Below are 14,986 nucleotides of genomic sequence, written 5' to 3'. Positions count from 1 at the left end.
CTAGTTCCTCTACTCTTCTCTATTTTTACCAATGACCTGCCACTGGCATTAAACAAGGCATGAGTGTTCATGTATGCTGATGATTCAACCATATACGCATCAGCAACCACAGCTAATGAAGTCACTGAAACCCTTAACAAAGGGTTGCAGTCTGCTTTGGATTGGGTGGCCAGTAATAAATTGGTCCTGAACATCTCTAAAACTAAGAGCAATGTATTTGGTACAAATTATTCCCTAAGCTCTAGACCTCAGATGAATCTGTAAATGAATGGTGTGGCTGTTGAGGAGATTAAATTACTTGGTGTTACCTTAGATTGAAAACTGTCATGGCCAAAACATATATATTCAATGGTTGTAAAGATGGGGAGAGGTTGTCCGTAATAAAGAGATGCTCTGCTTTTTTGACACCACATTCCAAAAAGCAAGTCCAGCAGACACTAGTTTTGTCTTATCTTGATTAGTGTCTCGTCATGTGGTCGAGTGCTGCAAGGAAAGACCTAGGTGCTGGCCCAGAACAGAGCAGCACGTCTTGATCTTCATTTCAATCAGAGGGCTGATATGCAGCTCATTCGGAACGTATTCAGACACCTTGACTTTTTCCACAATTTGTTACATTACAGCCTTATTTTAAAACTGAGTGAATTGTTTTCCTTATCAATCTACACACAATACCCCATAATGACAAAGCAAAAAACATTTAACTTCTTATGGCTGCAGGGGCAGTATTGAGTTGCTTGGATGAAAAGGTGCCCAGAGTAAACTGCCTGTTCCTCAGTCCCAGTTACTAATATATGCATATTATTATTATTATTGGATAGAAAACACTCTGAAGTTTCTAAAACTGTTTGAATGATGTCTGAGTATATCAGAACTCATATGACAGGCAAAAACCTGAGAGAAAAATCCAACCAGGAAGTGGGAAATCTGAGCTTTGTAGGTTTTCAACTCATCGCCTATCGAATACACAGTGGGATATGGGTCCGTTTGCACTTCCTACGGCTTCCACTAGATGTCAACAGTCTTTAGAACCTTGTCTGATGCTTCTACTGTGAGGTGGGGCCGAAGCAGAAGGGAATGAGTAAGGTCTGCCATGACTTCAACATGCACTGACCATGCATGTTCATGCGAGAGCGAGCTCTGTTCCATCGGACTTCTGAAGACAATGGAATTCCCCGGTTGGAACATTATTGAAGATTTATGTTAAAAACATCCTAAAGATTGATTCAATACATCGTTTGACATGTTTCTACTAACTGTTATGGAACTTTTTAACATTTCGTCTGTTTTTAGTGAACGCGCTTCATGACTTTGGATTTGTTTACCAAATGCGCTAACAAAAGTAGCTATTTGGACATAAATTATGGACATTACCGAACAAAACTAACATTTCTTGTGGAAGTGGGAGTCCTGGGAGTGCATTCCGATGAAGATCAGCAAAGGTAATTGAAGATTTATAATGCTATTTATGACTTTTGTTGATTTCACTATTTAGCGGGTAACTGTATGGCTTGCTTTTGTGGCTGAACGCTGTTCTCAGATTATTGAATATTGTGCTTTTGCCATAAAGCTTATTTGAAATCTAACACAGCGGTTGCATTAAGAACAAGTGTATCGTTAATTCTATGTAAAAACATGTATCTTTCATCAAAGTTTATGATGAGTATTTCTGTTATTTGATGTGGCTCCGGATATTTTGGAGGCATTTCTGAACATGGCGCCAATGTAAACTGAGGTTTTTGGATATCAATATGAACTTTATCAAACAAAACATATATGTATTATGTAACATGAACTCCTATGAGTGTCATCTGATGAAGATCATCAAAGGTTAGTGATTCATTTTATCTCTATTTCTGCTTTTTGTGACTCCTGTCTTTGTCTGGAAAAATGGCTGTTTTTCTGTGATTTTGCGGTGACCTAACATAATCGTTATTGGTGCTTTCGCTGTAAATCCTTTTTGAAATCGGACACTGTTGTGGGATTAACAAGAAGTGTGTCTTTAAAATGATGTGAAATACTTGTATGCTTGAGGAATTTTAATTATGAGATTTCTGTTGTTTGAATTTGGCGCCCTGCACTTTCACTGGCTGTTGTCATATCGATCCCGTTAACGGGATTGCAGTTAAAAAAAATGTTTGCAAGTGTATTAGAAAACAATTGGAAATATCACATTTACATAAGTATTCAGACTATTTACTCAGTACTTTGTTGAAGCACCTTTGGCAGCAATTACAGTCTACAGTCTTCTTGGGTAAGACGCTATAAGCATGTCACACCTGTATTTGGGTAGTTTCTCCCATTCCTCTCTGCAGATCCTCTCAAGCTCGGTCAGGTTGGATGGGGAGCGTTGCTGCACAGCTATTTTCAGGTCTCTCCAGGGATGTTCGATCAGGTACAAGTACGGGATCTGGCTAGGCCACTCAAGGAAATTCAGAGACTTGTCCCGAAGCCACTCCTGTGTTGTCTTGGCTGTGTGCTTAGGTTTGTTGTCCTGTTCGAAGGTGAACCTTCGCCCCAGCATGAGGTCCTGAGCACCCTGGAGCAGATTTTCATCAACGATCTCTCTGTGCTTTGCTCCATTCATCTTTGCGTCGATCCTGACTAGTCTCCCAGTCCTTGCAACTGAAAATCATCCACACACCATGATGCCGCCACCACCATGCTTCACCGTAGGGATGGTGCCAGGTTTCCTCCAAACGTGACGCTTGGCATTCAAGAGAAACCGTTCAATCTTGGTTTCATCAGACCAGAGAATCTTGTTTCTCAAGGTCTGAGAGTCTTTAGGTGCCTTTTGGCATACTCCAAGCGGGCTGTAATGTGCCTTTTACTGAGATGCTTCCGTCACTGAACCATAACGGCCTGATTGGTGGAGTGCTTCAGAGATGGTGGTCCTTCTGGAAGGGTCTCTCATCTCCACAGAGGAACTCTAGAGCTCTGTCAGAGTAACCATCGGGTTCTTGGTCACTTCCCTGACCAAGGCCCTTCTCCCCCCGATTGCTCAGTTTAAACAGCTCTAGGAATAGTCATGGTGGCTGAAAACTTTTTCAATTAAAAAATGATGGAGGCCACTGTGTTCTTGGGGACCATCAATGCTGCAGAAATGTTTTGGTACCCTTCCCCCTGTCTCTTTCACGACACAATCCTGTCTTGGTGCTCTACGGACAATTCCTACGACCTCAAGGCTTGGTTTTTGCTCTGACATGCACTGTCAACTGTGGGATCTTATATAGACAGGTGTGTGCCTTTCCAAATCATGTCCAATCAATTGAATTTACCACAGGTGGACTCCAATCAAGTTGTAGAAACATCTCAAGGATGATCAATGGAAACAGGATGCACCTCAGCTCAATTTCGAGTCTCATAGCAAAGAGTGTGAATACTTATGTAAATAAGGTATTTCTGTTTTTTGTTTTAATAAAGGTATACAAATTCTAAAAACCTGTTTTGCTTTGTCATGGGGTAGATTGCTGAGAAAAAAAAAATATTTAATCAATTTTAGAAGAAGGATGTAATGTAACAAAACATGGAAAAAGTCAAGGGGTCTGAATTCTTTCCGAAGGCACTGTAAATACTATGCATGCCAGTCTCTCTTGGCTAAGAGTTGAGGAGAGACTATCTGCATTACTTCTTCTTTGTATAAGAAACATTAATGTGTTGAAAATTCCTAATTGTTGGCTTCATCAACTTACACAGAGCTCTGACACACACACATACCAAGTTGTTCACGTAGTTCTGCCTTTGAGCTGTTCTTGTCTATTAATGTTCTGTATTATGTCATGTTTCATGTGGACCCCAGGAAGAGTAGCTTCTGCTTTTGCAACAGCTAATGGGTATCATATTAAAATACAAACACCTCTGATATGAGGTATGTCTGATATAGATGTAAGTAGATGTAAGGATTGACAGTCCATGAGATCGACATGATGCTGTAGTTTTAAACATAGTTTAACTATAATAATGTTGTTGTTTTTTATGGGGGGGGGGTTTATGATTGTATGGTAAAAAGCATGAGCTGACACAAAAAATATTTGTAGAGGTGCTGACTAACGGAAAGTAAACCGTATGAAAATAAACAAAAAAAGTTGCACACTTGTGTGTGTGGCGTGACCTGCTTTCCTTATTAATAAGTGAATAAAGATTTAGTTTATGTATAACTCTGACTTCTGTGATGTGTGTCTCTCCTCATTTGATAATAAAGAATGAACAAGATCTTTTTATAAATCATTATGATCAAATGTGGACTTGTGTGACTTTTTCCACATTTTGTTGTGCTACAAAGTGGGATTAAGTAACGGAGACTCAACGCCCGAATTGATTATCCCTTTTATACCGTGGCTATAATTCAACACATTTGTCGCTAGAAATGTGTTCATTTGCAGGCAGAAATGTGTTTAACATCCACTGAAGCAGCTAGCTAGATAGCTAGAGTAGTTGCCTTGGTAACCAAGCAAACAAGCCAACAAACCAAACCATCAGTCCTAGTTTGCTATTATGAAAATCGATTTCAACAATGCCAATAATGTTTTTAATTCAACGTTTGCTTTCAAAAGTAGCTCAATAGAAATTGTAAGAATTAACTATAACCATTGAATTCTGCTGTGCTGATACACCGTGCATTATTTAAGCAATAAGGCACGAGGGGGTGTGGTATATGGCCAATTTACCAAGGATAAGGACTGTTCTTATATCCACGACGCAACGCGGAGTACAGCCCTTAGCTGTGGTATATTGGCCATATACCACAGACCCCTGAGGTGCCTTATTGCTATCTCATCAGCCCAGCCAGCGAATTTATAAACTTGATCACCACTATAAAAATGATCTAGACTTTATCTCACATTTACTTCAGACTAACATTCCATTTTCAAATTTGATCTCCAGCTGTCCCATAGTAATGGACATGTCGGGACGAGACAGACAGGAAGCGTTTCTCAGCCCGTCTAAATCATGGATCAGCTGGCATCATTTTTATAGATATATACAAAGAAATGTCATTTGAAAAAATGTGGCTAGTTTGCAGTCTTTCCAGCTTCAGTTTGAAGTGATTGTGTTAGCTGTGTTGTTGGCTAGCTCCTCTGAACAACAGTGTCCTGATGAGGGGGCACATTTTCTTTGCCAGGCTATATCACACCTCATTGTAATGGATGTGTCCAAATAATTGTCATTAGAAAACAGTTTAAACAAATGCAAATGCGTTATTCTGGCTGCAATGTTTGACGCGACTTAAGTTAGCCGTAGTTGGCTAGCTAGCATGCAAGGAATAAGTATGTTGCCAGACAGTATTACAATGGAACATTTAGTACGAACGACTGGGCCACGTCCATAGATAGAGAATAAAAAGACTGAACAACTGGGTCGTGTCTCTGGCAACCGAACCAAATAGAACGAATGACCATCCCCCTTGGGTAGCAACCTCAGATTTGTGTCGGGACTACATCTCATGAAAGGATGAAATAGTATGAATAAATGTTGGTAACCCATTGTATAAAAGTGATAATGCCCTCAAAGTCTGTGTTTGGAGGATATATTGGCACAGTTTGCCAGCCCTCGACATCGCCTCGGGCCTAACAACACCAGTGACAATATATCCTCCAAACACCGGCTTCTCGGGCGTAATCAATTAAATAATGCAAGCTCTAGAATGCCCTTCAAGCCAATCAGAAACATGTACTCAACAGTGCAGTGGTATAAAAAAAAAATATTGTCATTTTGGTCATTGATCTACACAAAATACTGTAATGTCAAAATGGAAGAAGAATTCTAACATTTGTAAAACATCTATGAAAAATTAAAATGATTATTACATTTAGTCATTTAGCAGACACATTTAGCAAACGCTCTTATCTTGATTACATAAGTATTTACATCACTGAGTCTATACATGCCTTTGGCTTTTGGCAGTGATTACAGCTGTGAGTCTTTCTGGGTAAGTCTCTAAGAGTTTTGCACACCTGGATTTTACAATATGTGCACATTATTCTTTCACAAGTTCTTCAAGCTCTGTCAAGTTGGTTGTTGATCATAGCTAGACAGCCATTTTCAAGTCTTGCCGTAGATTTTCAATCAGATTTAAGTCAAAACTGTAACATGTAGGCCACTCAGAAACATTCAGTCAACTTGGCAAGAAACTCCAGTGTATACCAGTGCTCCCGCACATAGCTATCTGCATTGTGTCCCACCCTCCACCCGCCAACCCCTCTTTTACGCTACTGCTACTCTGTTCATCATATATGCATAGTCACTTTAACCATATCTACATGTACATACTTCCTCAATCAGCCTGACTCACCGGTGTCTGTATGTAGCCTCTCTACTTTTATAGCCTCGCTACTGTATATAGCCTGTCTTTTTACTGTTGTTTTATTTCTTTACCTACCTATTGTTCACCTAATACCTTTTTTGCACTATTGGTTAGAGCCTCGTAAGTAAGCATTTCAATGTAAGGTCTACACCTGCTGTATTCAGCGCACGTGACAAAAAAACTTTGATTTGATTTGATATATTTGGACTTGTGTTTTGCTATTTTCCTGCTGAAAGATGAATTTGTCTCCCAGTGTCTGTTGGAAAGCAGACTGAAACAGGTTTTCTTCTAGGATTTTGTTTGTGCTAAGCTCTATTCCGTTTCATTTATCCTGAAAAAATATATGCCATCCAAAGTGTAGTTAATAACTTCACTATGGTCAAAGGGGGTATGCAATGTCTTCTTTTTATTTTTACCCATTACCAATAGGTGCCCTTCTTTGCGAAACATTGGAAAACCTCCCTGTTCTTTCTGGTTAAATCTGTGTTTGAAGTTCACTGCTCGACTGAGGGACCTTACAGATAATTGTATGTGTGGGGTACAGAGATGAGGTAGTTGTTTAAAAATCATGTTAAACACTATTATTGCACACGGAGTGAGTCCATGAAAGGTATTATGTGACTTGTTAAGCCCATTTGTACTCCTGAACTTATTTACTCAAGACAATCAGCTTTTCATGTTTTATTAATTAGTAAACCAATTCTAAAAACATACTTTGATATTATGGGGTATTGTGTGCTTGCCAGTAACACGAAATCGCAAATCTTGTATTTCTTGAAAAAGTAAAGGCTGTGAAAACTTTCTGAAGTCACAGTTTTCATACTGTTGGAAGTTTAATGCGGAACGTGAATGTGTCCAGTCTAATGGAGTTCCAGAGTGTACCAGCATCAGTTACAATGCAGAATTCCGTGAGCAGTTCCAAGTCTCTGATATCATTCCCCTCTGTGTCTGTCTGGAGCTTTTTGTACAGCCAGTCAATCAGACTTTATCACTGTGGTTGACTTTCGGTGGAGGGACCAAACTGGGTGTTTAAGTATTCAGTTCTAGATCCTTTTCAGTTCTAGATCTTGACCTTTGATATCAAAATCAAATACATTTGCTTAACAGTATTGTAATGAAACAGCAGGGAGCAGGTCTCGAATCCTCGACCTTCGAGCCCGAGGTCCGGTGCGCTATCTACTGTGCCGCAAAAGCATGCTCGTGCGGCAGAGTCGATTTCCGCGCTCATAAACCCAGGGTCGTTACACTATTACAACTCCCTTAAGTATAAATGTATATTTATTTTTGGAGAATTTTCGTTGCATTTATTTTCCATGTTTGTAAATTTAGTTAAATTAAAATGCCTATTCAAGATGTAATATATCAAACACGGTGTGTATTCATTTGGAACAGAGATACTGTTAAAATCAGAGTGGTTTAGATGAATGTAGCTTTAGAAAGAGCAAAAGCAGTGTCTCTATAGTGTCAGAGGTTTTTGTACGGCCGCTGAATGAGATTGTATCACTGTGGTTCACTTTTGGTGGAGGCACTAGACTGGAGTTTGGAAGTAAGTTTACCTACAGTGCCTCTAATTACTAATTCAAGAAAATGTTCTGACCTTGCATATAGATGCACTGATGAACTTGTGAGACAATAAACTAAGATTAAAAATGTAATAAATAATATGCATGATCATGAGTCACAATTTGTGTGAATAGCTGAATATACCTTTTTGTTAGACCTCAAAAATTAAGCTAAAATTTTGGATTACAAGACCCTGTCTCGTAAATCATATCAGTATTCATTTTATTCTAGAATGACTTTTAAATGTATATAATTGTTGTAAGATGGTTATATTCAACATAAATGTACTCCTTCAGCATTCAGCTGCAAAGTATGGCTTTAGTTTTGCTATAATTTTCCTATTTCCTTTTTTGCCATCTTACTCGATCTCTGCTATTTTATATGTTTTTTGACTTGCTATTTGCTGTCTGTTGAAAAGTCTTGTTGTCTTGCGAAGTCAGGCTGTTCTGCTGTTCATATCAATATATTATTTTCATTTTGTGAAAGATTGTCCTGTAAATTACACATAACTATAATTAATTCATTTTAATTTAAACTTTTAAATGTTTTAGTGAGTCTTTTAATTAAATGTATCATATTGTTAGATGTTTACAGTCAACTGGAATTTACTTCCTCAGCACAGGCATTTTATCAAAAGATTTTAAATAAATTCAATTTTTTCATACGTTCTTCAAAACAATCATATTAATTAATAGTGACATGCAGTTTGATTCATAGGATTTTATTCCATTATAATAAAGGATGTATGCTAACATATTTCATATTTTAAATAATAACATTTTGAAGATAGTTTAATGTATTTTCAGTCATCTCATGTAGTTATAATAAGCTTCAGTCGCTAGTCAAAGGGAAGTGAAAGAGTGACATAAAGAGTGATAAACTAACTGTCTGTTTGAGGATCAGAAACCTACTGATGCACAAGGCCTTCATTTACAGCTATGATGTTAAACTGCTGCATCATTATTGTCGTATCAGTCTGGTGATTGATAGTTCCCCTTGCCCTAAATTCCCACCTGTCTCCTAGGTGACGTTCGTCCCACCCTGACAGTCCTGTCCCCCTCCAGTGTGGAGCTGCAGCAGGGGAAGGCCACTCTCATGTGCCTGGCCAACAAGGGCTTCCCCTCAGACTGGAAGCTGAGCTGGAAGGTGGACGGCAGCAGCAGCAACACCTGGGAGGTGACCGGGAGCCCCGGGGTCCTGGAGAAGGACGGCCACTACAGCTGGAGCAGCACCCTGACCCTCCCTGTCGACCAGTGGAAGAAGGTGGGCTCTGTGACCTGTGAGGCCACCCAGGGCTCCCAGTCTCCGCTCTCTGAGACACTGAGGAGAGACCAGTGTTCTGATTAATGAGCTCCCCCCTCTGACTCCACTGTTTTTACTCTGCACCTCTCCTTCTTACTGTTCCAGCAATACCAGCACACTGATCTAATGCTGGGCTGGATCCTTTGTGGGAATCCTTCCTCCAGCAGGAGCTTTTATCATAGTAGAACAAAGAACAGAACACATGTCTGAATAGATCTGCTTGGCTTTCATATCACATGTGTTCTGAACCTTATTACTATAATGCTGTTGGTTCTGACATGTTGAGACAATAAAGACGTTCAAAATGTTAAATTGTGTGCCTGGATATCATTCTTTAATGAGGTTTACCATTAGACATTTTTCTTTATGATTTGTTTAGTTTTCATAAGGAATGGAGAGCTCCGCCATGAAACACAATGTTACTGATACATTTCAGATAATGAACCTCTCTCAATGAACGCTTAGCTGATTGGGCCAAGTTTGGTACCAGTCAAAAGGATATCTACAGTACGACTCAAACTGAATCCATGTGCTCTAAACTCACTGGTCTTCATGATGTTACTAATACTGAAGACATATTATAAACCCACTGGTCTTCATGATGTTACTAATACTAAAGACATATTATAAACCCACTGGTCTTCATGATGTTACTGATACTAAAGACATGTTCTAAACTCACTGGTCTTCATGATGTTACTGATACTGAAGCCATGTGCTCTAAACACACTGGTCTTCATGATGTTACTAATACTGAAACCATGTGCTCTAAATCCACTAGTCTAGATGATGTTACTAATACTGAAACCATGTGCTCTAAATCCACTAGTCTTCATGATGTTACTAATACTGAAACCATGTGCTCTAAACTCACTGGAACTATCTGGGGACAGGTGAACATCTGGCTACTGTGCTGCTCTATTCTGGGAGTGTTGCAGTAACCCTGCCCATGCAAATATCTCTTTCAGCCTCACCACAGAACACAATCTCCCAGCCTCAAACCCTCTGGGACTGGGGCAGGTGTGTGTGTCTGACTATGGCTGAGGAACCAGACTTCACGTTAGACTTTTCATGACGTTCAAGTTGGGGACTTCACTCGCAGGTCTTTTATGGCTACGTAAACTACATTTATTTGTGAAAGATATGTGTTAGATGTATTCCTATCTGACAAACAGAAGTCAAAAGGTTCGTCTGGGGGACACTGTCAGACTTTCTTTACTATAACATTGGAGTCTCACAAGGGTCAATATTAGGCCCCCTTCTGTTTACCATCTGTCACGCCCTGACCGTAGATTGCTTTGTATGTTTCTATTTTTAGTTTGGTCAGGGTGTGACGTGGGTGGGTATTCTATGTTTCGTGTTCTATGTTTTCTATTTCTATGTGTTTGGCCTGGTATGGTTCCCAATCAGAGGCAGCTGGCAATCGATGTCTCTGATTGAGAACCGTACTTAGGTAGCCTGTTTTCCCACTTTGAGTTGTGGGTGATTATTTTCTGGTTTGTTGCACCTGTCAGAACTGTTCGTTTGTCGTTTTGTTGTTTTTGTTCCCGCATTCATTCTTCATTAAAAATATTATGGATAAGTACCACGCTGCACTGTGGTCCTCCTCTCCTTCTCCCGACGACAATCGTTACACCCTCTATATACATGATCTCCCACTTGCTTGCCCACAAGTTAACATGCATATGTATGAAGACGATACATTCATGTATGTACATTCCAAAAATTGTTTACAAGTTAGCTGAAGCTATGTTTTACGTTTCTGAATGGATGACTGATTATTACCTGCATTTAAATATCGACAAGACTGTTTTTCTGTACTTATCTAAAAAAAATCCATTGATTCTTCCCAACAAGCTGTTCTTGTTAATGGGTAGAATCTGAACGTTGTGTCTCTCTTCAGGTATCTCGGCGTCATTTTGGAGTCCAACTTTAAGATACATGAAGAAGGTTGGTTAACACGGTCAAGTTTGGATTATCCAACACAAGGTTTATAAAACTTTAACTTCTTCTGGAGGCCGCCTAACTATATATGCTTGCTATGATCTTCTCACATCTGAGATATTGCCTCACAAGCAGGAGCTTCTATTCTGAAACCAATTGAATCACTCTGCAAACAAACACTTAAGATGTTTGATACCAACCCAAACAGTTACCACCATTATCACATCATTCACAAACATGATTATTTCAGTCTGGATAGGTTTAAGTAGTATGTAGATGCAAGCCTTGTCTTTAAGATCCTGCATGGTGTTGCCCCTCCACCCCTATGCTGGCATTTCATGCTCAAGGAAGGCACCTCCAAGATAACAAGGGCAGTAACTACAGGGGATTGCATTTGTCCCTTTTTGACACAGTATATTCTCTCAATCTGCCTTTTCTGTTAGAGATACAATACACTGGAATGCAATGCCCATGGACTTGAGAAGCTGCACTGATTATTGTACTTTTAAATGTAAATTGAAAACATGGCTCAAGCCTGTACAAGAGTTATCTGTAGTTCCTTATATGTAAGACGACAGTTGATGAAAGTGTTTTTATTGCGAATAATTGGTTGTTGTTAGAATTATATATTATTGGATGTAATGTATTTGTACTTTGTATTGTTTAATTAAGTATTTGTATTGTGGCTGTGTGATTGCCCTTACCTGCCCTGGGAGTACAGTTGCAAAATAGCTTTTGGCTAACCCCGGCACATTTACCTGGATGTTGCATTATTGCAAGATTGATGTTCATTTATGTGCATTGTCCCCTATGAAAATATATATATATATTATAAAAAAAATATATATACTGTATCATAATGATATCAAACTAGTACTTCTTGAATGCAAACGATATGACTGTGTTCACTCTGTCAAGGTTGGAGCGGTATAGAAGTTGAGTAGGGCATGAATAGTTGGGTTCGGACAGGGTCAACACTCTTGCTATTGCGTACTGAAATTGGTGCTTCTTACAATTTGAATAGAAATCAAAGCGTAAAAAAAAATCTAAACCTATTTTTCATTTTGCTTAACATGTCCTTCAAAACAAAGCATTTTCTACAGCTCTGTATCCTTAGTGGTCCTAGTGTGTTTACAAAGATTTAACATTTTTGCAGAATATATTGAGAGATATGTACCAGTATGTGTCATATTTAGAAGAATTGATGTTTAGAATACTTTAGAATACCGGGAGACTCTGTAGCTCTGCAGCTGTTGAGTCAGAGCAGTTCCTCTTTAGCTGCAGGAGGTTTTTGTACGACGCTCTAACACTGTGTGAATGGAAAGCTGGCACCCTGCTGACAGTAGTAATCTCCTGCATCTTCAGCCTGGACTCCACTGATGGTCAGAGTGTAATGAGTGTTTGAACTACCAGATCCACTCCCACTGAAACGACCTGGAATCCCAGACTGACGGGTTGTAGCACTATGAACCAGGAGTTTAGGAGCTTCTCCAGGTTTCTGCAGGTACCAGCTAAGCACATTGCTGGTACTTGAACTGGCTGTACAGCTGATAGAGACAGTCTCTCCTGGGCGAACAGACTGAGATTTAGGAGATTGAGTCAGAATTATATCTGCTGCTGATTCTGAAAAATAAAACAAAATTAAAGAATGATTGATTAGTATGTAAGGTAATCACAACAAATAGACATTGCTAATCATCCAAACGCCTATCAACTTCAGGCAAGACCAGATGATTTGTTTTTATCCTTATCTTCAATATTCACAAATTAAGTTTAAGTCTGAAGCGAAACACATTATGAATCAAAGTTAGTCAAAGTGTCTCTCACCCTGAACAAGGAGCCCCAGTGTTACCCAGCAGAAGAATCAGTGACATCATCATTGTGCTGCGTGTCAGTGGCTCTGAAAGGATTGAACTGTCACTGATCAACACTGGGGTTTTAAAAGTATGTGGAGCAATGAGGCAGGACAGTTATGCAAAGCTTTCCTCTTTTATGCAAATACACACACAGTGCACGTGCACACACACAGATAAATGAAGTCAGCAGTTTCCAAAGGTATGCCTACTATTTATCAAATTTGAGAATATAAAAAAAATGACAGAGTTGAACAACTATGCCTTAAATGAGGTCTAGTTTGACCCGCTGACACAGTGGTTTATGACCCCCAACAGTGGTTTTCAGTCTCAGAAGACGGTAAATAACATTTAAAACGGCATTCACAAAGTATTTTCAACGCCCCTGTTTCAGTAAAAAAGCTGTGGGATGTGGCTGGAGAAATGTAACCACTCTCAAATTCATCGACAGGGTTATGGATGTAAGGGTTGACCTTCCATGATTCCAAAAATATAATACAATTGGATTTTTTAGGTTATATGGTGTTTGTTGACATTTTATTTCCAACAAGCTTATATTTTCCATTTTGATGGGGTACGGCAGTTAAACTAAGCTCATGAGGCATTTTTAAGTTACAGTATGTTCTTAAAGAGTCAATGGGAACATTTCATTAGTTTATGAGTACAAAATAGATGTAGCAACTGCTGATTGCCCTTTTAAAAGTAGAATAGCTGCTTCTGTATCCTTCAAACCTTCTAATGGTGGACAGTACTGGTGTTCTGTCGCCCTGCTCTGACCACAGTGTGTAATGGCAGTCTGTATGATGAGTAGAGTGGTGTTTTACTTAAAGGGGAACTTCACTCAAAAACTATATTTTGGTATTTATTTCATTAGTCCACTGTTGACACAGTCCCAACATGTTTTGTATGTCAGTAATCAAATTGTCAAAATCATGGACTTCAAGAAGAAAAGTGTCTCCGGGCATCATCATCATGATGCTTGGCAGTGTTGGTAACTTCTTGTTGTGGCTTAGACTGAAACTGACATGGCTGAACACATGTTGGGCATCAGACTGGTGCAAGGTTTGAAATGCATTCTTTTATTGATGTAACGGTATTCCTGTGGTGAAGTAGAGGCGGACCAAAATGCAGCGTGGTTTCTTTGATTCATGTTCAATAACAAAAAGATAAACACGAACACTACAAAACAATAAACGTGGAAAACCAAAAACAGCCCTGTCTGGTGCAAAACACAGAGAAAGGAACAATCACCCACAAACACACAGTGAAACCCAGGCTATCTAAATATGGTTCCCAATCAGAGACAATGACTAACACCTGCCTCTGATTGAGAACCATATCAGGCCAGACATAGAAATAGACAAACAAGACATCCAACATAGAATGCCCACTCAGATCACACCCTGACCAACCAAAACATAGAAACATACAAAGCAAACTATGGTCAGGGTGTGACAATTGATCTATTTAGGCACAAATTATGTTGCATAGATCTTGAGTGTGTTTTTCCATTGTGCACACTGCTCAAATGGCTGTCAAGATTTTGACATAGAGTGAGGCAACTTCACAAGATGAAGTGATGAAATAGTGATGAAGTGATGAAGTGATGAAATAGTCCAACACCTTATGGGATGTTGGGGCTCCTCTGAACCAAAGCAGAAGTAGATCTACTATAAGAGAAACAACAAATCAATGTATTCATGAAAACAAAATCTATTTATTTATGCATTTGAAAGCTGACAGACGTAATAGAATTGAGGATTTGACCAATGGAGGCCATACTTGAAGGGAGGTAGACCACCAAAGGAACTAATCTCGGCTATCCAATGATTAGAGGCTATACAGACACAGAGACAGCAACCCAAAAAGTGTGGTTTGTTGAGGACAAAATATCTAAATTGGCTGCTCAAACCAAAACACCTTAAGTTTTTATTTTTATTTTGTGAGTACCTTAAAACTTCTTATGGCTGGGGGCAGTATTGAGTAGCTTGGATGAATAAGGTGCCCAGAGGTGCCCAGAGTA

At 39.3% G+C, this 14,986-nt stretch overlaps 1 pseudogene across 1 annotated transcript; it reads left to right on the top strand.

The window, feature by feature from the left end:
- Positions 1-7,137: 7,137 nt before the first annotated feature.
- LOC149975555 (Ig kappa-b4 chain C region pseudogene) lies at positions 7,138-9,478 on the top strand (annotated as a pseudogene). Its single transcript, XR_016488183.1, has 3 exons — positions 7,138-7,209; positions 7,712-7,847; positions 8,889-9,478. The product of XR_016488183.1 is annotated as an Ig kappa-b4 chain C region pseudogene (transcript).
- The last annotated feature ends 5,508 nt before the right edge of the window (positions 9,479-14,986 follow it).

The sequence above is a fragment of the Oncorhynchus mykiss genome, chromosome 18 (genome assembly GCF_057628025.1).
Source record: "Oncorhynchus mykiss isolate SJ-2025 chromosome 18, ASM5762802v1, whole genome shotgun sequence".
Taxonomy (NCBI): Eukaryota; Metazoa; Chordata; class Actinopteri; order Salmoniformes; family Salmonidae; genus Oncorhynchus; species Oncorhynchus mykiss.
Note: the sequence above shows the minus strand (reverse complement) of the source record. Positions and strands in the feature narration are given on the sequence as shown.